Source organism: Acartia tonsa, chromosome 3 (assembly GCF_053477335.1).
Source record: "Acartia tonsa isolate MP-2025a chromosome 3, ASM5347733v1, whole genome shotgun sequence".
Classification (NCBI taxonomy): Eukaryota; Metazoa; Arthropoda; class Copepoda; order Calanoida; family Acartiidae; genus Acartia; species Acartia tonsa.
Window position 1 is genome coordinate 25,651,431 of NC_137262.1, and position 26,924 is coordinate 25,678,354.

A 26,924-nucleotide genomic window follows, 5' to 3' on the forward strand; every position below is an offset into this window, starting at 1 on the left:
ATTATTGCAATAATATAAATTTAAAAAAAAACATTTCAACAAATAGATTTTGATTGATTTATCAGATTTCAAACAATATTGAAAAGAAATATAATTTTATCTACAATCTTGACATAATGGGTTGTTACACACTAAAGTTAAGCTTGATAACAAAGATTCTTTTAGATTTTTTATAAATTTTTTTCTTGATTGATTGTGGGTTAATAAATCATTATTACAATGGTTATTCCATAATTCTTGAAAATGATACTTAGGAAATCTTTCAATAGATTTAAACTTCGGTTTTTTAACATCAAACATATTAGAGTTTCTAAGATTTCTGGTATGTAATTGATTACGGCGAAGCCATGTACCTTGAAAGGAACTTGGTAGCTTACTGTTTATAAAATCATACATAAATAATAATTTCAAATAATTAGCCGATTCATGTAAAGGAAGGACATTCATTTTTTTAAATAAAGGCATTGTGTGTGAGATGTGTTTCTTACTAAAAACAATTCTTATTGCCTTTTTTTGCAATTTAATTAATGGTTCCATAGTAGATTTAAGACCACAACTCCAGGCAGGTAAACAGTAAAGTAAATGACTATTTATAAGTGAGTGAAAAAGCATTTTTTTGCTATCTAAATTCAGTATATGTTTAGCTCTATTTATAAGAAATAAGGAACTAGAAATCTTTTTACGCAAATGTTCTACATGATATTTAAAATTTAAAGAAGGATCTATAAATACACCTAGGAATTTAATTGCAGGAATATTGCTACTTGAATTGACATAATTTAAGATTTTTATTTTCTCAGGATCAAACTCATTTTCAAATTTAATAGGATTATTATGTAGTTATTTTTCTAAGCTTACTTTAAATGTTGGTAAGTCGGACGAAAAGACCAAAAAATACAATTTGTTAAGGTTTAGTTAACAAAATCACGTTTCCACCTTTCTGTCTCAGACAGACGGACATTTCTTGCTACTAAAAAATATACGAAAGAGAGAGAGAGAGAGAGAGAGAGAGAGAGAGAGAGAGAGAGAGAGAGAGAGAGAGAGAGAGAGAGAGAGAGAGAGAGAGAGAGAGAGAGAGAGAGAGAGTGAGAGAGATATATTGTTTGAGAGAGAAAGATAAGTAGAAAACCTGGTTTACTTAAGTAGCGCTATCAATTTTATTCCAAAAATAAACACTACATGTACAAATTCTTTATACTAAAAAAACTGTCTAATATTCCTTTTTTATGTAAACTAGCGTTTACGCTCAGGCTTAGAGGTGGGGCTAGGAAGTCGGCCCACACCCCCCATTTTAAAATTTGATTTAAAAAGAAAAGAAAAAAAATTAGGAGGAGGATACTTTGGTACCCTCCCCCAAAATAGTTTTAAATATTTGTTCAGTGATAAGTAAGATCCTACAGAAGTATCCTTTATAGGATACTGCACTTTCAAGATGGTGAATAGATATAGGATATTAGTGGATGTATTGACAGGGGAAAGTTTGTCCTTCAATTTAACTTTCTAATATGGACCTCAATTATTAATCAATTTGTTCATCCAGTAGGAGGGGAGGGAATTGGGTAAAGGGGAGTATCGTTATTTTTGTTATTTAATGTCTCACTTTTTAAGAGTACATGAGAATCTGGTGCAATATCCAGGTAATAATATATCGATTTGATGGTGTAATAGGGTCAATTTTGTCCTTTGAAAGAAGAAAAGATTTTCTAACAAGGAGATTCAGTAACATGCATTCTCTATCAGATACAGGGATTCAGATTAGGAAAAAAACAATTAGGAAGAACGATAGTGTGAGTTGTTACAAGCTTCTTAGCGGATCCCATGGTCCCTGTCCTGCTGTCTTAAGAAACCAACACCTTTTGTGGTATCTTATGAACTATGACTTTGTTACTTTAATCCCACAGCGCAAGTACTGCTTACCAAAAGTTGACTACACGTTTTTCTTTATACCATTACCTAATACCTACGGGGGCGCTAACCCTGTGGGTCTACCATGTGTTCAATATACCCTAACCCAAATTAAAACAAAAACACAAAAAACTCCCCTGCCCTTTATTTTCAGTTCATTTTAAAATTAAGGAGGTGGTGCTAAGCTCGCTATGCACTACGAGGGAAGCGTCGATTTAAAAATAATTTCTATTTTTGTATTTAAAAAAGTTAAAAATTGTTCCCTCTAAGTTTTTTGAAGTAAGTAAAAAGTTATCCACCATACACACACTAGACCCACACACACACTAGACCAACACACACACACACTTATCCTCACACACACACACAAACATGCAATTTACGAAGCTTCTCTACAAAGTATAAGTTCGTCCGTCTATCGTGAACCGCAACTGACGTCCAGCACAGTACATATACGTATGTATTTTCAGGGAAACACCACTAGAAAAAATGCCCCTGCAAAAAGATTTATTTACTTTTTTTGATATAAAAGTAAATGTTCGCTTCCCCTTCATTCAAGTGTCTCTAGACTGTAGTAGGGGGTGGAGCCGTGTGTATAAGGTATTTCCGATCAATAATTTTTGGCAAAGTTTAATTGTTTAGATACTAAAAATTTCATGTGCATAATTAGACTAACCAATTCTTCGCTATACTAGCATGAAAACATCCATAAAAGCGCAGCTCTTAAATGGCAGAACAAACGAACATTTAACACTTGTGGAGTGTAAGGACTGAATAAATAAATATATAAGTTTGAACAAAATTTAAAGTAAATTTGTTGAAAGCTGCTTCAATACAGGATACTGCTTAAAGATATACTTACATATTTAGGACTTACTTATAAAAATGCTTCGCTTATTACTTTGCACTTTGTTGTAATAGGAATCAGTATTAAAAAATAAGATTAATAAGATTAAATAATATTAAAAATTTTTGATGAAATATTGAAAATGTTTTAAATGGACGTATGGACTTTCTAGTAACGATTCACAAATAGTTTTTACATACAACGGGTAGAGAGGATAATTTTGTTCAAATCTACATCACCCCCCCCCCCCCCACACACACACAATATTTACCAGAGGCAAAAATTGTATAATTTATAAATGGGTGAAGATTTATTGTCTATTGTCCTCTCTTTGTATTCCTGGTTCATGCCCAAAAGACCAATTTCACTGTAAATTCATGAGTCTAAACAGGGATATAAAGGAATAAGACAATAACAGATAAATTGTTGTACATCCACAATGATGATAAATAAATTATCTTTTATGTACACATTACAATTAGTGGCTGAAACGTTTAGACACTCAACTTCATGAACCAACCATTCAAAATTCAATAAAAGTCTCCAATGTTGTTAAGCCAACGAATAATAAAACGTTATTATAAAACTTTGTAGAATTGTGTTATAAACAAGCCAATGTCCCCTTCCTCCCTAATATTCATGATTTTTCAGGAAAACATGAATGTATTCTGGAAATCAGATTACATCAAGGATGACAACATCCATAAGTAGCATAAAAATAGTGGATGGACAAACGGACAAAGTAAGGTATGAGCAGATGTTCGTTTAATGATCAAAGAGTAAGAGAGAGATGAAGGGACTTTAAACATAGTTGAAAATGACGCAACCTGTGTAACAAAAAAAAAGATTTATTTAGGTCTTTTGAATGATGACTGACAGACCGACGGACCAAGTGAGTTGTAAACAATTACTTTCCCCCATAGGTTTACGGACATTGTAAGCTTACACACTAAATAAGTTTAAACAGATTTGGAACTATGTATGATCTCCATTTTAACATATGATTCTATGAAATAGTTTTCTTTCTTTTATTCCTCAAATTTAGTAGCGAAACTACTCTATAATTCACTTTTTTAGGAGCTGCTATTCAGCAAATCAATTTTATTTGAAATTGCCGAAAATTAAATATTTTGTTGGAGTATAGTTGGAGTAAAACTTGTTTTTTAGAGTAACTGAAAGGGAAGTGGGTAAGAAGGGGGAGAAAAAACGTAAGGGGGAAATTTTCAATTAGAACTGTTTGTCAGAATCACATTCCCTTTTCTCTGATTAATTTAGACATGTTATAATTGTCCTCTTGAATTTAAACTGATGATTCCTATAACATAATCTAGAAAGTGTAGCAACTCTGTAACTGTTACCAGTTTATTTGAAACATGCTGATTTTTTATTTTTTGACATAAATTTTTCATGTGATATAATTCTACTATTCATCTGATATTTGGTATACTGATCCCTACGACAAGATAGTACAATATTATATAGCGAAGCTCTTCAATAATCAAGTCTTAAAAATGTAAGTAGGTCCTTAAACAGAATCCTGTATTTAAGCAGTTTTGCAACTAACTTACTAAAAATTTTTAAAAAAATTTACGTCGTTATCCTTGTTATGTTATCACTGAAGCTAATAACTTATTTTTATAATACTTGTCTTTATTTTTCTTTTTAAATTCATGATTCTACTTTCCCGAGTTAATACTTTCATGACAACAATTTTTGCAAGTTAACACATTCATTTAATTTTATTTATTTTTTTGGCAAAGCATCTGTATTATGTGGACAAAACGGGGTTCTTTATAGTGCCTTTAAAAATGGGATGAATTTATAAACTTTTGGCCGAAAAATCCCGATTGACACCATATTAGAATAATGAACTATTCTAATATGACGCCATTTTTTATAGGCACTATAAAGAGCTTCCAGCTTTGATATCACCTTTTTTTTACTGACATTTCCATTGATTTTTATAATACTTGACTTTATTTTTTTTGTAAATTCATGCTAGTTTCCCAAATTAATGCTTAAATTACAACTTTACAACAGTTTTTTACAAGTTAACACATTTATTTTATTTAGTGCCAGTTTTGTACAATTTTTAACATTTATAATAGCAAAGCGATGTATATATATATTTCACTTTAAATATGTTCCTTTTGACTTATTTCGTTATTTATGGATGTTGTAATACTTGTTTTCAAAAAAGCGAAGTATCTTTATATAATGATTTTACCAAAAAAAACTAGGACTGAAAACCATTGAAAAAAGATGAAGTTTTCCAATATTTTGTCTTTTTAGAATTAGAAAGAAGGAGGGGCTCGTTTTTTTTCTTTTGTTTGTTTATTTCCTTATGTCGGGTAATATTGTGTACTGGATAGCCCTGCAGGATCAGGGTAATATTGTGTACTGGATAGCCCTGCAGGATCAGGGTAATATTGTGTACTGGATAGCCCTGCAGGATCAGGGTAATATTGTGTACTGGATAGCCCTGCAGGATCAGGGTAATATTGTGTACTGGATAGCCCTGCAGGATCAGGGTAATATTGTGTACTGGATAGCCCTGCAGGATCAGGGTAATATTGTGTACTGGATAGCCCTGCAGGATCAGGGTAATATTGTGTACTGGATAGCCCTGCAGGATCAGGTTAATATTGTGTACTGGATAGCCCTGCAGGATCAGGGTAATATTGTGTACTGGATAGCCCTGCAGGATCAGGGTACCGTAGATGTTGGCCCCATAGTGGATAGCTGGGGGAGGGAGATCGATGCTTGATAGGCACTTAGGGGGAAAGTGCCAGAAGATGCACTTACGTACGTGCGTAAGTGCAACAGCTAAAAATAAGAAAAAATGTAAACCACTATAATATTTGTGACAAATGTTAACTATTTATATTTTTATCATTTCAATATTTTGGAGTAAAAATATTACACCATTACATTTCAATTTGTCCTTTTTATTTGATCAAAATAGAAAGATTTGTCATTTTGGACATCTCTATATATTATATACATAATAAATATGTCATATATTTACATTTTGCTATAGGCATGCATAGGAATTTGGCTGTGGGTGGGTGAGGTTAAAAAGGGCCCAAAAATGTTTACTACTCCTCCAAAAATGTAATTTAGGGGATCCCGCTAAACCGCTCGTTCATTTTTTGGAAGAATATAGGGGAGTAAAAAATGTTTCACATCCCCCCTGAAAAATTCTTAAACCCATCCCCTTTCACAAGTCATGTTCAAGAAAAAGGTAAATGACACATCTTGCAAAAATAAGGTCACTATGTTTATCGGCAGTATTGTTTTAAAATTATGAATTTGACAAAATTATATCAAACTAATGTCTATACCAAAGGTTTTTTGAAAAAAAACTATTATATGTATATTATCCCTCCCCTATTTGCTCGCCTGTAAAATCTACACACTTTTGACAACAAAATGTCTTTGTTTCATTCAGAAAAAAACATTCAGTTCCACTATTTCTTATTCTGCCATTTTTTTCATCAAATTTCCTCATTTTTTCAAACTTATTTTTATACTATTTTTAGGTTTTAAATATTCTAAATATTGTAGTGTTTGAACTTTTCTACCAATAATTTTTGAATACAGAAAGGGTAAATTTATTGACATCATTTGAAATGTATGTTAATTAATCTTCCATTGTCTTATCACTTAAGATCTGTAAAACACATTTCATGTCAATTTAAGTGATTTATTTACATTATCTACAATACAAATAAAATACACACAGTACAAAAAAGGCCTCTACAATATGCTAAGTATCTAAAAGGCAGATTTTTGTATAAGCATACATACACACACACCCCACACACACACAGGTATAATATAAATCTGGGACTGTAAGAGTGAGAGTGATTGTCAGGGAAAGGGATAAGTAACAACCATATTAAATATACAGGTTCTTGTATTCACAGAATGCTAATAATATTAGTTTATATAAAATTGTAAGGTTTTTAAAGACCAATAAATACATATAAGTAAGGCTTCACATAGGTCCCGAATGGTTTTTGGCAAGTCTTAATGTACATAATGTTCTTAAAGTACATAGCCCATAGGCTCAAGGGATGTAGCCTCTAATCTAAGAATAAAACATTATTTTTTATTAAGATAATGGACTTATTCTTTTCTTAGAATTTTATCATTGAATCTATATAAAACAATCAGTCATGAAACTATGTAAATTCTAACCAAAATATGTACGATAGTTATATAGAAAGTTAATTATATATTTATCCATCTATCTATCTATCATCTTATCTGTCCTAAATTCTTGTAAGATGCAGAAGGTTGGTTCATCAAGCTTAAGATAGACAGGTATTTATCTATCTATTTAAATATATATTTGTAAGACTAACAACCTATCTCTCTCTATGCCCTTGAAGAAGCAACCCACTCAAGATATTTAAATAATAATCTATCTATTAGCCATCAAATTATCTGTCCTAGATCCCTGTAAGATGCAGAAGGCTGGTTCATTCTCACTCAAGGTTTGTTTACTTTTGCAAACTCACAAACTAACTCAGGGCTATTAATGCAGGTATTGTCTTTAAATCACGTTCTCTATTTTGTTGTTTATTTTAGCAGCAAATTCTTTTAAATCTTCAGGGAGCTTAAGGGATAAGACTATGAACGAGAAATTGATATAAATCATTAAATTACCCCATCTGCAGATCAAAAATATTGGTTAAAAGTTTTAGACACTACTAGTTTGGGATCAGCCTATCAACATTCCATAAGAGTACCCAAAGTTTTTTATCCTAATAGACTAGAATAATTGTCAAAAGATCAGAGTTATTTAAGTTTTCTTTTTTCAGCAATATTTTTTAAAAATTGAATATATTTTCTAAAGTAAACCTTAACACATGCTCTTGTAAACTCCTATTCAACATATTTTGCCTGGATCTGAATTGGGCCTAGCCATTTTCTTATCATTCACAAGATATTCAGATAGACAGATATACAGATGGATGGATAGAGAGATAGATAGACATATTAACAGAAAACTAAATCTGAATGAGGCCTAGCCATTTTCTTACCATTCACAAGATATTCAAATAGATAGATATACAGATAGCTAGGTAGATGGATGGATAGATGAATAAAAAACTAAATCTGAATGGGGCCTAGCCATTTTCTTACCATTCACAAGATATTCAAATAAATAGATATACAGATAGATAGACAGATAGATAGACATATTAACAGAAAACTAAATCTGAATGGGGCCTAGCCATTTTCTTACTATTCACAAGATATTCAAATAGATAGATATACAGATAGATGGATAGATGAATAAAAAACTAAATCTGAATGGGGCCTAGCCATTTTCTTACTATTCACAAGATATTCAGATAGACAGATATACAGATAGATGGATAGACAGATAGATAGACATATTAACAGAAAACTAAATCTGAATTGGGCCTAGCCATTTTCTTACCATTCACAAGATATTCAAATAGATAGATATACAGATAGATGGATAGATGAATAAAAAACTAAATCTGAATGGGGCCTAGCCATTTTCTTAACATTCACAAGATATTCAGATAGACAGATATACAGATAGATGGATAGACAGATAGATAGACATATTAACAGAAAACTAAATCTGAATTGGGCCTAGCCATTTTCTTACTATTCACAAGATATTCAGATAGACAGATATACAGATAGATGGATAGACAGATAGATAGACATATTAACAGAAAACTAAATCTGAATTGGGCCTAGCCATTTTCTTACCATTCACAAGATATTCAGATAGACAGATATACAGATAGATGGATAAACAGATAGATAGACATATTAACAGAAAACTAAATCTGAATTTGGCTAGCCATTTTCTTACCATTCACAAGATATTCAGATAGACAGATATACAGATAGATGGATAGACAGATAGATAGACATATTAACAGAAAACTATATCTGAATTGGGCCTAGCCATTTTCTTACCATTCACAAGATATTCAGATAGACAGACATACAGATAGATGGATAGACAGATAGATAGACATATTAACAGAAAACTAAATCTGAATTGGGACTAGCCATTTTCTTACCATTCACAAGATATTCAGATAGACAGATATACAGATAGATAGACATATTAATAATAGAAAACTAAATCTGAATTGGGCCTAGCCATTTTCTTACCATTCACAAGATATTCAGATAGACAGATATACAGATAGATGGATAGACAGATAGATAGACATATTAACAGAAAACTAAATCTGAATTGGGCCTAGTAATTTTCTTACCATTCACAAGATATTCAGATAGACAGATATACAGATAGATGGATAGACAGATAGATAGACATATTAACAGAAAACTAAATCTGAATTGGGCCTAGTAATTTTCTTACCATTCACAAGATATTCAGATAGACAAATATGCAGATAGATACAGATGGATAGACAGGTAGCTAGGTAGATTAATAAAAAAGTAAAACTTAATTGAGACAACCAATTTTCTTACCATTCACAAGATATTCAGATAGACAGATATACAGATAGATGGATAGAGAGATAGATAGACATATTAACAGAAAACTTAATCTGAATTGGGCCTAGCCATTTTCTTACCATTCACAAGATATTCAAATAGATAGATATACAGATAGATAGATAGATGAATAGAAAACTAAAACTTGAATTAGGGCTAGCCATTTTTTACCATTCACAAGATATTTAGATAAACAGATAGCTAAATAATGGACAGACAGATTGTTAGGAATTGAGCCTACCAATTTTCTTACCATACACAACAGATAGACAGATAAAAAGAATTACAGATAGAAAGGCAGATGGATAGACAGATAGTTAGGTAGATGAATAGAAAACGGAAACTTAATACTGCTTAATACGGCTTGTATTTGTTTTATTATTTAAAATATAGACAGATAGACAGTTAGGTCGATAGATATAGAATTTATTTGATTATATAATGCCCTTTGGATAAAAAAAATATCTAGGTAGATGAAACAAAGAACTCAAACTTTCCATTTACTAGATATATATGTAGATAAAGATATACAAAAATAGACTGACAGACAATTGGATACGACTTAGCCTATAGCTATATAATATATTTCATAATATTATATATATTATGATATATATAATCATATTATCATAATTTTTTTGCTTGTTAAATGTTAATTTTACCTAAGGGAAAGAAAAGAAAAAAACAATTATTATAAAATTGATAAAAATAATGTTATCATTTCTATTTGCTTGAAAACTTGTACTTCGAATAATTTTACATAAGTCTTTTCATGAAAATTTAAAAAACTATTATTGTTCTTTTCACCAAAAAAACAAAACTCATTTTTGACAAACAAAGAGTAAATTTATATAACTAAACAAATTTACTTTATTTTCACATTTAAAATTTATTCAAGAATAATAAAAACATGGATGAAAACATATAACAATAGCAGAGACATTGAGATATAAGGAATTATAAAGTAAATGGATCTCAAGGGATAAGACAGTGTGGAAAATTAGTTAAAGTACATCCTGAATGATGATAAACAAAACTACCACTTTGGGAATTCTTTTATATAAAGTAGTAAAGGTTTTTTTGTTTGAGGCATAAGATATCGATAACTACTGAACTAACTAAGTTCTCCATTTTAAAAAAAACTTTACATAGGTCCTGGGGTGGTTTTAGGCTATTTTGTTAGGAGATTAAAGTCATTGTATGAACTTAGGCTTTTTTTCTGTCCATGCTTTCCCCTTTGAATTGAAAGCACCAAGAAGATAGAGGCGCTGACACTAGTTAAACTAAATATAAAACTTTTTGACATATGATTATGCAACCAAAAGCCACACTTTACTTTTACTTAAATAAATAGTTTCAAGCTTTTTTTGAGACACACCAATACTTTAAATGCATGAAGTATCTTTGTTGAACAGTAAACCAAATTGACCGAAAAAGTGTTATCTGGGTAATATAAACTAATCTAAAGAGTATCTACACTCAGGGAGGGGAGAGAACATTGGACTGTAAATTTCACTGGTACCCGAAGTTTTATAATTAAGATTCTTGTTTTTGGGCTGAAATAGTTTGGGGATTTAGGCAATTAGATGTATAAATCTTCACCAAATTTTACCAACCATAATTTTGATTCACAAAGGGGTAATAAAGGGGGAGGTAGGTTGTGCTAAAACTCCGTGAAGGTGTGAGTTTTAATTCTTAAAAACAGTAGTAGAACGATAAAAATTTATGTTAAGTTAAAATGTTTTTTGTTTATAGTTCTTTTTAATAAGGAATACACATATTTTGTGAATAATATCGTTCTTCTACTGTTTTTTAGCCTTAAAACTCACATCTTTACTTACGGAATTTTAGCACAACCTACCTCCCCCTTTATTGTTCATTGTCTTATCACTCAATGTACCTGAACTAAACTACATTTTCTATTTATAGGGGTGAAGATATTCTATAGTTGTGTCTGTTTGTCTGTATATAATTTAGGCGTATACAATTATGTCGGCCAACATATAGTTATAGAGTATTTTTACTGCTAAAAATTACAAGAAAAAGGAATAAACAAGGATGACAACATCAAAATAAACATTGTCAAATATAGAGTAAAGAACTCAAAATTTATCATTGTTTAGAAGTTTGAATAAATTGAAATTTATCCTAAAGATTTTAAAAATTTATAATATTGTTTTAAAAACCTGGAAAACATTATGCTTAAAATAAACATACTTTCTGGTATTTGTTAAAGAGTTACTACTTTTTAAAAGCGAAGCTTTTCTATAATTAGGGTCGGTCCGTCCGTCCGTACGTCCGTAACGGATAGCTTTTTCCGTTAATTTAGGCATGTTAGAATTGTCCTATCGATTTCAAACTTTGCATGGTGATTCATTTAGTAGTTAGGTACGATTTAAAAAGCGTAGCAACTCTATAATCATTACCAAAATGTCCGTACGTCCATTTTAAACATGTTGATTTTTTTACTTTTTTAACAACAAATTTCTATGTAATATAATCATCGGATTCATCTGATTTTTGGTATATTGATTCCCGGGACAACAAAGTATAATGTAATAAGTGAAGCAACTCTATAATCAAGTCCTAAAAATGTAAGTATGTCTATAAAAATTATCCTGTATCAAGCAGTTTTTCAACAAATTTACTTACAATTTTGCTTTGACTCTTATAAATTTATATTATGAAAATTAAGTTCTAACACTATACAAGTGTTAATGTCCGTTTGTCCTACCGTTTCAGTGCTTCGCTTTTATAGATGTTGTCATCCTTGTTCTTAATAGTATCTTACTGTTACAGGAATTATCATGATAACTTTGAAATCAATAAAACAATTCTAACATGTCTAGTTTTTAAGAAAGACATATTTTTAATTCATTTTTAAAAGCGAAGCTTTTCTATAATTAGGGTCGGTCCGTCCGTACGTCCGTCCGCCCGTCCGTCCGTCCGTCACGGATAGCTTTTTTGGTTAATTTAGACATGTTAGAATTGTCCTATGGAATTCAAATTTTGCATGGTGATTCCTTTAGTAGTTAGGTACGATTTAGAAAGCGTAGCAACTCTGTAATCATTACCAAAATGTATGTACGTCCATTTTAAACATGTTGATTTTTTTTACTTTTTTAATTAGCTTTTTTCGTTAATTTAGGCATGTTAGAATTGTCCGATTGATTTCAAATTTTGCATGGTGGTTCCTGTAATAGTTAGGTACGAGTTAGAAAGCGTAGCAACTCTATAATCATTACCAGAATGTCCGTACGTCCATTTTAAACATGTTGATTTTTTTTACATTTTTAACAACAAATTTGTATGTGACCTAATTATCCGATTGGTCTGATTTTTGGTATACTGATTCCTGGGACAACAAAGTACAATATTATAAGCGAAGCAACTCTATAATAAAGTCCTAAAATTGTAAGTATGTCCATAATCATTATCAAGTTTTTCAACAAATTTACTTACAATTTTGCTTTGACTCTTATAAATTCGCATTCTGATTATTCAGTTCTGACATTATACAAGTGTTAAAGTCCGTTTGTCCTACCGTTTCAGAGCTTCGCTTTTATGGATGTTGTCATCCTTGTTTCTAATATATAATTTATATTTACTTTTATGAAAAATAAAAAAAAACAAATGATAATTCAACAATAGAAAAAGAGCAATAAGATAAAAAAGTTATGATGAAATAATTGCATTTACAAACTTTACCGTGTTATCTTTTTTTACAACTTACTTAACGTTTTATAGATTGCTAGTGGCTGCTCCTCACAATACATTAAATGTTAAAGTATAAAGAGTTGGCTGGAATTATATAACTGTATGTCCACGAGGTGGACCGACTTTCAATAGGGTCGGAAATATTAACAAAGAATTTCTAGCAGACAATGATTTTTGTCTGAGAAATTAATTGCTAAAAAATAAAAAGCTATTGTTTAGTATTGTTCCTATATTGTGTTTCTATTGGTTCAATTAAGGGATTGGTCATCTATTTCTTTTCGAAAAGTAATGTCTTTTCTCGTATTCATTTGAATCCGGTGGATAGGAACCGGTTCTCATCCATACGTAAAAACTATGTCTAGCATCGTATTATATCCAGTTTTCTACGAATATAGAAATGTACAATCATAAGATTAAAACCAGTTTTTTTAGCCGGTGCCTCCGTCACCTCGGGGCTAAAAAAACTAGTTTTAATCTTATAATTGTACATTCTATATCCGCGGAAAGCCGTTTATAATACGATACGAGAAATAACTATTCTTACAAACTGCATAAGTTGCTTATAAAAACTTGTATAATTATGTGTATGTGTATCAAAACAAAAAGTCAAAACTTATAACATAAGTTATTCCAAGCATGATTCCAAACAAACTTTTTCTTTTGATTAACAGCAAAAAATTATATATGATATATGAAGTACAGAAGTAAAGAATATAAATGTATATCTTTGTCTACTAGCTTGCTAACTACTGCACTGGACCAATCTGGTCTTCCTTTATAAGAAAGCTTTAAACGGATCATGGGCGGGTTTTTATAATTTTTTTATTGAACAAATAGTTTTTAAACCAAAATGCAAACTGTTTAAAATGGACGTACGACTAAGATTATAGAGTTGCTAAGCTTTACCTAATTGATCATAAATCAGTAAGACAAATTTATAATTAATAAGACAATTTTACCATTACTTAATAAACGATAAAAGCTCTCCGTTACAGAGGACGTACGGACTGACTTAAACTTTATGATTTTATAAAGATTTTAATAAAGTAAATACAAGATTAGAAATTATATTTTCAACCCTATATAAAGGCATACGCTACTATCGACATATTTTAGTATTTTATTAATCAGGGAACAAAAATTTTACATGTAATTGACCTATCCCTTTATTCTTATAAATGTATAGTAAGCTATAAAATACAAACAGAAAGAAAACTAGAGAAACTTTTAGTCTTTCATTGGGTCAAGGCAAATGCTTCTTGTGTTCTAATTAGACTTGATACACAGATAGATAGATATAATATATATATAGGTAAATAGATAGATACATAAGATAGGTAGATAGATAGAAACAAAGATATCAAGTTTAAGTAAAGTTCTTCAGATATGTGCTAATTAGTAAAGCAATGGAATCAGGGATTGGGTAAAGGGCGATAATTTAATCTTCATACCCCGTAATAAATGTATGCATGGTATTGTCTCCGATAAAAGCTAAGAATTTTAAGGGGAAAGACAATAAACGGTAGATTTGAGTACATCCCCAAAATCCAATGATCATAAACACAATTACCCCTTTTGTAGATTAAAATTATTGGTCACTTATAGTTTTGAACAAACCAATTACAATTAAATTAGAGTACCCAAATCTTTAATACTAAGAGTATTTGAAACTTTTAGCACCAGTTATTTAATTCATAATCTAATGTCCCCTCCCTCCCTAGATAAAAACAGCACATACATACATAGATGTATGGTCAAGACTATCTTGTCTAATGAGATAATGCACTAACTTAAACAAACATGGATGGCAACATCCATAAGTAGCAATGAATAATTTCTCAGTGTCACTATTATAACTTGAGCACTCTCAGGGGAAAGAAAAACAGTACTACTTAGCCTTAAGTGCAAGGCCCCCAACTCATCATGAGTTGGTTAAGCTGTCTGGTCAAAATTTCATTTCTTACTCGTCATGGATTAATGGCGCAATGGGTAGGGAGTTGGAATGGTAATCGAAGGGTTCCCGATTCAAGCCCCGCCGCGTGAAAATTTAACTCTTATGAATTGAGCCATACTAAAGAGCCCAAAAAGAACGAAACACTGTGTCTATGGATATTATTAAAGTTATTCTTTTTTGCATGATTAAGAGAAAGAACAAATCGGATTCAGACATCTTTTTGGCATAAAGCAATACTTTTATTATTGATTGTTTCATGTAAATAGATTCTCTTTTGTCGCTTATTGTCTTTCAAAGATTGATAGCGGGGCGTGCAAGAGGGGGGTTTAGGGGAAATGTTTTTACACATATGATTGATTTATATAGCAAATTAAAGCAATACCTTATTTCAAAGACATATTTTAGATTACATGACTAAATTTTGGTTAAACATTAATGTTAATTAATATATCATTATTCATCTTGTAGTTGATGCGATACTTACAAACAGTAATATCCTTGTATTTTTGTACATTATGTTGTTCATTTGGAGGCAGGACTGTAAATCACACTTGTATCAAAAGTTTTCAACAACATTTTATTTATTCGTTAGCTCACTCAAACACGTTGGGTAGTTTCATTAAACCGTGAATGGGTGTTTTTAAAATACTAGCGTCCAAACTTTCAACCAATAATTTGTATCTACAGAACAAGAAACTTATAGCCAATTGTCTTATCACTTTATCCCTTCAGATCCCTGTATGACCAACACTTTGGTTGTATGTGCAGGTGTTATTATCAATCATCATATCATTACTTATGTGCATAATTATCAAACATTTTTTTTTCACGGATTAGGCGATAAATAATCAAAAATTACGCAAGTTAGTAATATTATGGCCTGTGAAAGACACTTGAAAGGCACGTTGAAGATTTATAAGATTAGTTTTCTATGGATGTTATCATCCTTGTTTTCTTATTTGTTTCATGTTGTTTTTATTTCTGATATCTTAAGTGTCAATATTCAATCATATTCCTATACATTTCAAAAGCAAAGCCCTCATATATTTTAGTCCGTCTGTGCGTACAAGTCCATATGAGTGTTCTATTACCTTTCTAATATTGATTTATAGGACGATATGATACTGTGTTATAATCAAAACATCTCTATACTCAAGTTATTAAATATAAGTATGTCTATATTATGTACCTTAATTCAAGTAATTTAGGCAGTGGTGTGCACAGCGATTTAACCTGGGGGTTAAAACCAGTAGGTTAAATAAGGGAGGGGGAATTCCTTTCAGATTTAATTTTAAGGGGTGCGCATTAATATGAAATATTTTTTTTTCTGGGGTGGGGTCATCGTTCTTAGTGGCGATTTCTTTTGGTGGAGATATTCTTACTCAAAATAGTTATAACCTTCCTTGGGCCTATACGAAGTTTCACTGTAAAGGAGGACCATATAGGTTAATCAGTTAGCGATATTCTTTGCTACAGACACAAAAAGCTTTTTACTATATATAATAAAAAAGCTTATGGTTTAAATGATAGGATATATAATATTCGTTTGTAGCCAATCACCTGATTTATAGAGCTTTCATGGGTGTTGTCATCCTTGTTTATTCTTTCCTTTGGTTTCATAACCGTTTTGTAGAATATTTGATTTTTAGTACGTGTAGGTCGACAGGGGGTTGTATGGTTCTAGTCTGGACCACACTGAGTCATACTAGAGACTATAATATGCTACCTATTGTGCCCGGGACATTATACGTTAATACTTTGGCCCGTAAACAGCCGCAACTTATCACCATACACAGTATTTCCCGCTAAATGTTGTGCAATCAAAGGATTGGCTGTCTGCTAAGTATTATATAACCAAATATAAACCAAATAAATGATGTCAATGAGGACCACGTCCTAACTAAGTACGTCGTAATTCTACATTTTCATGATTTATCGACCTAAAAATGAATTAAAGATAAAAAGAATAAAAACAAATAAACTTATGTATCTGTATATATCATGGTTAAGTTATGATAAATCTTTATATAAAAGTTTACTAATCTTGTAAATATTTTATTAGATTGTTATAATCATCCCATGCTCAATATTTTATAGTAAGTTTATTAAAGCAAAGCTTTTTATAATTAGGATAGGTCCGTGCGTTTTGTAAAAATTCTATCGATTTTAAAGTTGGGAGGACGGTTTTAGGAACAGTTAAGTACGATTTAGAAATTATTGCAAGCATTAATCCTTACCAAAAATTCCCTAGGTCTATTCAAATATGACAGCAATTTGTTGTATGATATGATTATCTTATTCATCAAATTGTTGTAATAATGATTCCTTAGACAACAAGGTAAAATGTTGTAAGCATTTCTATAGGCAAGTCCTAAAAATGTAAGTTATTAAGCTATTTTTAAATTATTCGCTCCAAAACTATTAATTTTCGTTTTTCCTGCTGTCTAATTTAAGAATTTCGCATTTGTGAATGTTGTCAATGTTGTTTTCAGTTTAGCAATTATTTTACAAAGAGCGAAAGCGGCGCTGGTGCGGCCGTACCTTCTAGGCTGGCTTATTGTCAATTAAGGAGAAGTAAAGTTTACATTAAGTAACAAAATAATACAAAAATATGTAATATTTAAATTATCTAGCGATCTGATTTACACAACAAGTTCAAATAACAAAAAACATATATTTTAAAAGCTACTTTTACATAACCTGCAAAGAATTGTAAAACTTGTTGACTTACATTATTTTCTTTTCAGAGTATTTTTAAGATTTATTTTTGAACATTTACTTCCCACATAAGATTAAACTTTTCCTTTACTTTTCTTGTTTTTTTGGTAAAAGTTTACAAGAAGGAAAGCTTTTCTTTATTTCTGTTCAGTTTTCAATGGATAGCTCTAATTGTTGATTAAATCACAATGAAACGAACATTAGCTAATGTGTGTTTAATAAAAGCATTGCAATTTATAATTTTTACAAGTAAGTCGATTTCAATGTGAATGATTTTCAGCTTTAATCTTATTTTATAACTAACTAGCGGCTACGCCCCTAGAGGCCTCTAGGGGCACTTGAGGAGGAGAGAGTCGAATTTAATAATTCAATTTCTTATTTTAGATTTTAAAAGAATAAGTTAAAAAATATTTTACGTTTGATGTTTGTTTTTCGTTCAACTCTCTTTCTAAAATTGGGAAATTTTAAAAAATTTATTTTCTCTAGGGAGGGTGGTGGTACCCTCCCCCAAAATAGTTATAAACCTTCCTGGGACATATGAGAATCTACCCTGTTAAGGAGAACCCGATCGGTTCAGCGGTTAGCGAGATCCTTCGGTACACACAGACAGACACACAGACAGACACACAGACAGACACACAGACATCCTGTTACTTTAGTATAAGGATATAGCTTCATTATAACATCATGTAAGTATAAGTGTATTTTAGATCGCTGTTATAATAAATATTAATATTCATTTTTCTTACTTTAGCTTACTTACTTTAAGCTTTGCTAAACATTGGCGATGTCATCCTCGTTTTCATATATGTTGAGTTTCATATAGTTTGACTTTAGACGAACGTTTAATACAAATTAATTAACTAAGACTTAAGCCTTCGTTGTATAATAATGCTTAACTTTAAATTTGAGAGTACAATTCTATTAATTGGTGCTTTACATTAAATTTCCTTTCAAGCACCTTTAATTGGTTAAAAGTAGTACTGGGGTCTATTCCTAACCCCTTTGGGGTTACCAAGTACCCAATATAACCTAGCATTACCTGCCTTTTATTAATAATCAAACAAACGAAAAACTAACCCCTACCCTATATTCTCTTTATTTCAAATTAAAGAAGAGTGGTGGATCTTTGCTCAACAAGGCACTTGGAGTAAAGTTCCAAATAAAAGTACATTTTCATTAATTAAGGAACTAACGAGATTTAAATTATGAAATTATTAAATTTTCCTCCAACAAGGTTTTAAATTATTCTGTTTCAGACAAATGGAATCTTTTTAATTAATTATTATTACATAATCGTTCCTTTATTAGGCGAAAAAGACAAAAAATACCAAGATTTTCAAATTTTAAAGTAGAAGATAGATAGACAGAGAGACATCCTGTTACTTTTTTGATAATTTTAGTACTAAATTTTTTTAAGTTACAAACAATTAAGTAATAATAATAATCTGTTGACTAACATAATAATTGTATGAATGAGCAATAAAGAATAACAAAGATGCAACATAAATAAGTTGCGAAGCATATTCATATAAAAGCAAATAGCCAAAAAATGGTAGGACAAATTAAGCATATCGAACAGACGGTTATAATGAGTTTTTAGTTTAAATGTTAAGAAGTCAAATTATCTTTATACAAATCTAAGCAGTCTAAAGGGGTAGTTGCACGAAATGCATTTAAACTTGAATTTAGTGAACTGCATATTTTTTACTGTTCAATGGTTTCAACTACAGTTATAGGCCATATATTTGAAAGAAATTTAATTTTCTACCATGTAGTTTGAAAAATATCAGGTCTTGAAAATTGTTTTCTTGCGATATACTCAATTTATATAGCTAGCTAGCTTATTTTCACAAAAAACAGCATAACGACTGATTTAGTGATGTCTAATTGTTTGTTATTCATTGTAATACAAAATTATATGTGTTTGATAGTAGAGTTGAAACTTTAGCTTGAAATCATTTTTGAAATGCACTTCATGCAACTATCCTTTTAAAAGCAACTGAAAAAGTTAGATAAAATATAGAATACTAGCGGCTTCGGCCCTAGCCTCTTGGAAAAAAAATGTAGTACATGTGGTGAATCTTCATCTTCATCATCTCCATCATAAAAAAATGAGGGGGAATTTTTTTTTGGTGGGGGGTTGGGGGTGTCCCACGCCTCAGAAAAATAGCCTAAAACCACCACAGGACCAGTATGTATAATGTATATTCCCTGAAGAGTAGAATCCGATCGTTTCAGTTGTTACCGAGATCTGAAGTGACAGACGGACAGACAGACAGACAGACGGACGGACGGACAGACATCATTCTACTTTGTATTATAGATAGAAATATCAACGGACATTTGAATAACATTAAAAATGTGTATGTTCATTAGAAAAGAAGTCTTTAGAATTAGACATGTAATGGTGCTTTAATTCAATGATTAGATTAATACAAAAATGATGTTTATGGAAACTAAAAAATCGTACAACAATATTTTGAAGATTCCAAAACCCTTCAGGGCTATCCTGTACCCAAAATACCCTAACCTTAATGACCTCAGTTTAAAAAAAAACACTCAACAAACTTCAATAAATTTTAAAATATGGGGGAGGGGGGGGGGGGGGTGTTGGGATCGACTCGAAACTTTGAGGGAAAGCACAGGCTCTAAGATATACAATTTTCTGTAAAATACTGACAGGTCGATGAACTTAAAGGTTCTATAGTAGCTTCGCTGTTAGAAATCTCTTGGACATTTTTCTGAATGATGAATTCTTTTGTTCTAGAGAATTGTTTTTCTACAACGATTATTTAACAGACAGAGATATAACAACTGAAGAATATATTTCTATTACAACGCGTCTGGGCCAATTGATGAACATCTCTAATTATGATACAAAAAATTACCATTCTGTAAATTACAATTAGAGCTTGAAACGTTTTACACTCAACTTATTGAATCAACCGATCACAATTGAATAAAAGTCCCAAAAATTGTTTAGTCATCGAATAAGAAAACGTTATTATGGAACTTTTAAATAAACATCCTAATGTCTCCTCCCTCCCTGGAAACAATTGAAACATTAAACCCTTATACTAAAGTAACAGGATGTTTGTGTGTCTGTGTGTACCGAAGGATCTCGCTAACCGCTGAACCGATCGGGTTCTCCTTAACAGGGTAGCTTCTCATAGGTCCCCGGAAGGTTTTATAACTAAAATTTAAAATTAGGGGGGGGGGGATTTTCTTCTTCTTTCGAATCCCCCCTCCGCAGGTGCCCCTAGAGGCCTCTAGGGGGCGTAGCCGCTAGTAGTATCTTAAAATGTTGTATTTCTCTCTGTTAATATTATTACTTGTCCTATATTTGTTTTGTTTTTCTGTATAAAGAAGAAAAGTGATTTACCTTAAAGGACCTGTTGAGTACTAAACACCCTCTCCTTATTTTCTAAAATAAAATAGAAAATAAGGAAGGGAAGCGTGGTATTGTATAGATGTCATATCTCTACAAAAGGCCCTAATTCTGCGATGCTGCTCATGCCTAATCAACTAACCTTACCTGCCTTAAACTAAGAAAACAAACAAACGAAAAGCTATCCAATCTCTTTAATCTATTATTTTTTTATAAGGATGGGGTTTAGTTATTATTTAGCACTTTTAGGGAAACTCCCAGAAAAAAACATTTATAATTCATGTCTTGATAGCGTACTATATATTTTTATTGACAATTTTTACAAAATATTATAAAATAAATAAAATCAACTGTAACTTTTTATAAATGTACTTGTATTAAACTTGATAATAACAATATAAAAAAATTAAATTAAATACAGAAATAATAAGGGGGTAAGTTTTCTTGATTAATTTTCTATCATTTTTTATGCAGCTATTCATTACCTGTATATGTCAATAAGTTGGTTTCAATGTTTGTTCAGAATGCTTCAGCTTATATTATATTTGAACATAAAGATATTATAATTTAAAATGTCCGTCGCAATTTACCTAGATTAAAACATTGTATTCCATCACGACCAAGCGTTTCTGAAGGGGATACAATGAGAGATTTCAGTTTGAGGGGGCTAACCCCCCCCCCCCTGGACGTCTATGATCATGACCATTGTTGTTATGTTATATTGTATCTAAGTTTTATTGTTATGATTTTAAGTTTTTTTTTAAATGTCATAGAGTCAACGAAAATATTGACAAAATTTATCTATAATACAAAGTAGAACGATGTCTGTCTGTTTGTTTGTCTGTCTGTCTGTTTGTAGCGAAGGATCTCGCTAACCACTGGACCGATCGGGTTCTCCTTAACAGGGTAGATTCTCATATGTCCCTGGGAGGTTTATAACTATTTTGGGGGAGGGTACCACCACCCTCCCTAGAGAAATTAAATTTTTTAAAAATTTTTTTCAATTTTAGAAAGAGAGTTCAACGAAAAACAAACATCAAACGTAAATTTTTCTTACTTTTTCTTTTAAAATCTTAAATAAGAAATTGAATTATTAAATACGACTCTCCTCCTCAAGTGCCCCTAGAGGCCTCTAGGGGCGTAGCCGCTAGTTTGAAAAATAGCATGTCGATATCATGTCAGCCACGACCACTCTTTATTAAAATCCATAATGTCTACAAAAGAATGCCAACAGTATTCAAGGCTTGGTCACAAATTACTTGGATATGTCTTTAAATCAATGATATAGTAGAATTGTTCCTACACTGTATTCCTATTGGCTAATCAGCGATTAGAGATCTAAACTTTATTTATTATTTCTTATAAATTTACGTTATTGTGTAAAGACTTGATATAAAATAAGCCAAACTAGTTTACCAATTGTTTGTAAAGCCTTTCATGTCTCTGACAGTTTTCCTTTAATTTATTTTAAAAAGATATTGTTTTTGGGATAGTATAACAAAATATAGATTTGTACTGTTCAAACCATTTAATGGAAATATTGTATTTTTGTTTCCATTTTATATAATAACAAAAAATATTTGGTTCAAGTGAATATCTTTAAAAAAGAAGTAACTTTTTTGCTCGTTAATTAAAAAAAAGAAATCCCGAAAATGTACTATTTGAGTTCTCCATTTTAAGGAAGCTCTACTGAGCTTCGGGGATGGTAAATGTTATGGACAATTGTTTTTCTAAATCTAAGTTTTGAGATGCTTTTAGGATATTTTCTGCTGCCTCCCTACCCCTCGACGAAGGGAGCGAAGCTACTTATTACTTTAATTACAATTATATAGTAAATAGGTTAAAGTTTAAAAATAATTATATACAATTATTTTTTCTTGGATAATATTATATTTTTAACAAGCCCTTATTGGAAAAGTTTTTAATTTACTCCATAATTTTGTTCTGCAATAATTGTGTTATTATCATTGGATACCTAGTTTTATTAACTAGAGTTTATTTACAGTTACAGAAATTTAAAATGACTTTTTTATTTTTTTTCGTGGAATGTAAAATTGAACAATGTTATATATACAGGGTGTTTTTTTTTATTGAGTTAATTGTATTGCTTAATTTAACCCACTTGCCATTGACAGAAATTAATAATCTATATCTTAATTTCTTCATTAATGTGGGACATTTTGTATGAGAAAAAAATATTTGGCGATTTTCAACAAATTCTGCCTTAAAAACTGGTTTTTCCAAAGTACCTATTTTTGGATCATGACTAATTTAAAGAGTGTGCAAAAATGGGTACATTTTTAAAAATCAAATTTCGCGGCTTGTGTTAATAGTAGAAAAATGTTATGCATATCCTTAGAATCATCATAAACTCTAGTTTTTAGGTTTTTAAGAACTATTCCTGTGCTACGTATAGTTTAGGATCGCTACATGGTAAAATGTTCCAACTTACTTCAAATTTTTAACATTTCTCACATTTTCCAATGTAGCTTCTATACTATAAATAGCATGAATATGATACATATATTTCCAAAAACTAGAGTTTATGACAATTCTAATGATATGCATAACATTTTTCTACTATTAACACAAGCCGCGCAATTTGATTTTTAAAAATGTACCCATTTTTGCACACTCTTTAAATTAGTCATGATCCAAAAATCTTCCAAAACTAGGTACTTTGGAAAAACCGGTTTTTAAGGCAGAATTTGTTGAAAATCGCCAAATATTTTTTTCTCATACAAAATGTCCCACATCAATGAAGAAATTAAGATATAGATTATTAATTTCTGTCAATGGCAAGTGGGTTAAATTAAGCATTACTTTTAACTCAATAAAAAAAAACACCCTGTATATTGATAAATCCCTATATAGTAAGAGGATGTCTTTTTGTCTGTCTGTAGCGAAGGATATAGTTAACCTATCAACCGATATGATTGATACAATAAAGCATTGTGGTTCTAGGGCAGGTTTTTAACTTTTATGGGTTAAGTTACCTCAATCTTCCCAAAATTAATCGCCAATAGAAAAAACAATCACTCAATAAAAACTAAAATTAAAAGATGATGATAGATTTTACATAGCTTTACATAGGAATTATCATAGTTGTATCTTATCTTTTATCTTGAGCCTTGGGTTTAATTTATTTTAAATCCCCCCCACCCTTCCATAATTGCAATGATATATTAATCAAGAAAAGTAGGGTTTTGAAAAGGCTTTTTATTTTTCCATCCTTGTTAATAAAGTTTATTACAATATACAAAAAAAAAGTTTCAGTATTTTTTTTACTGATTTTTGACATGAGTTTAAAAACTGGATTTATATTTAGCGGTATTGCTTTGAATAATCAAATACTTGTTGTTACTATACATTAAAGTCAGGGATCTAAAGGATAAGACAATGGACGATGAACATCATCAATGACAATAAACAAAATTATCCGTTCTGTAGATTAAAATCATTATTGAAGTGTTAACACTGCAAGTCTGAACCAACCAATCAATATTTAATAAAAGGTACCCTAAGTTTTTAATCCAGATAATAAGAAAACTTTGGGAACCAGTCTTATTTATAATCCAATGCCTGTTCCTTCACTTCCTGGATTAAAGTGGTTTATATTAAAGCAAAATTTATTGGATGTTATATAATTTGAAAGTTTTGTATAAAATCAATAATCATCAACAGACCTCATTAATCAAACTTTTCAGGGGAGCCGGGGATGGACATTGATAGATAGATAGGCAGATATAATAACCAGTTCTTTCCATCAAAGATCCTTTTAAGCATTGAAACACCGTCCCCTCATATTTTTAAAATTAATTGAAGGTGTGGGGTCCCTAACATATAATAATAATATAACCTAACCTAACCTGACCTAAAAAAAAAGAAACTCCACCCCACCCCCTCCTAATTCTTAATTTATTTCCAGATCAGAGATGGTCTATCTTGTAAATCTTATGTATTATATAAAATTAATTTTTGTCATAATTTCAATACACTATTGTCTTATCCCTGTATTCGAGCAATACACTTTGTGGAAAGTTTCCTTTACTTGAAAAGTTGATAACAAATTTGTATGGATTTGAGAAGTTTTAAGTTTGTAAATAATTATGAAAGAGTTTGTTGTTAGCTTTATAAGTTATTCTTTATTGTAGGAATGGATATAAAATACGTGGATATACTGACAGGGATTTATTGTCATCAATAAAGGTTGCTAATATGGTCCTCATTTATTGGTCAGTTCGTTCATTTAGTAACAGAAAGGGGAAGAATTAAAGAGGATGGATTGGGGGTATCGTTATTTTAGCCAGCTGCGAGCATCACTTATCAGAGGACATGAAAATCTGGTTCAACATCCATGTAATTATATGTCGATTATATGGCGCAGTACACAAGGATAGGTAAGTGGGATAGTTTAAAGTTTAGTAGAAATAAGATATTAAACTATAAATTGATATACGCCCTGTTGTAAAGACCACCAGACGGAGTTAAAGAGTAACTTCTCTTAGAATATTAATCAACAAAGATATTCAAAATAATAATATATTTACATAGGAGCATATAATTAGGTTAGGTTTTAACTATAGCAGGCAGGATCAGTAAGCAGTTATAGGACAATGCTAGATTCACTTGTATTAAGTTATAGGCTCTTCTGATGTTAGTACCACCAGCACTAGTACGTGCTTGTACTAATAATCTAGCGGCAGGAGACAACCTGGTAACTAGAAGGGCAAATCAGAACTGTCTCATTTGACTTTTCTTTAGGAAAGCACAGTTGGGGGCTTTATTTTTGTATCACTTTAGACATGAGTATGACAAGAGCCATTTTACCATACGTCCCTAAAGATGATAAAAAATTACCTCTTATGCAGATTTAATTCGAATTTATTGTCTCTTATTCAGGGATGAAAATGATATATGATTGTAAATTTTAATGGTATAAAATGTTTTATGATCTTTTATCGTTTGTTTAAGCTAGCAGTACATTGACCAATTTGGTATGTATCATGAATTATTTTCCATTGTCTAATCCCTCAAGATTCTTATTATTATAAGCAAAATTGGTCTAATGTTACCAGGAAGAGTGGGGGCTGAAAAGTTTATTTGTTGTTGTGGTTATTACTACATGGGAGTAAAAGTAAGGGTTACCAGAGGAGTATACCAGTTGGGAGCATCAAATTTAATTTTTATTCTATTGTGTTTTGTTTATTAGAACTTACATTAGAAACAAAATCAAATAACTTTTATAGAGTAGTTTTAAAAGTTATTGTTAAAAAAAATCTTGTTTGTATTACTAGAGCAAAGATGTATTTATTATTTTTTAATTTGGTCATAACATTACCCTACATTATGTTTCTACACATAAATACATAGCTATGTGGTCCCGGCTGTATAATATAATTTTATGACATTAAAACTTTGTATATCTTGTTTTATACTTTAATTATATAACAAATAATTACAGTAAAAAAAAGAGTAACGACCCTCTAAATAATACCTTTTTTTTAGCCTTTTGTCAGGTTCCTACTGCTGCAATTTTATACAAATGACTTGTGTTATAGTAAGGATTAGAGTAAAAATACTGCATTTCAATACATTGAACAGTTAGAGCTTAAGAAGAATATTTTGCAATCGAAGAGTAGGTTTTCTTTTACTTTACCCAATACTTATCAGCTTAGTTTTTTTAGGGAGACCTTACAAGGTAATACTATATACAGTATGGCTTCAAAACCAGTTAGCATCCGGTAGATAAGAAGTAGTTCTCAGTCACAATGAAAAATCTTGTAAATATTAAAATCATTTTTGTTCTCGGGTAAAATAAAACTGGTTTTAATATTAAAATTGTACATTTTCATATACGCGGA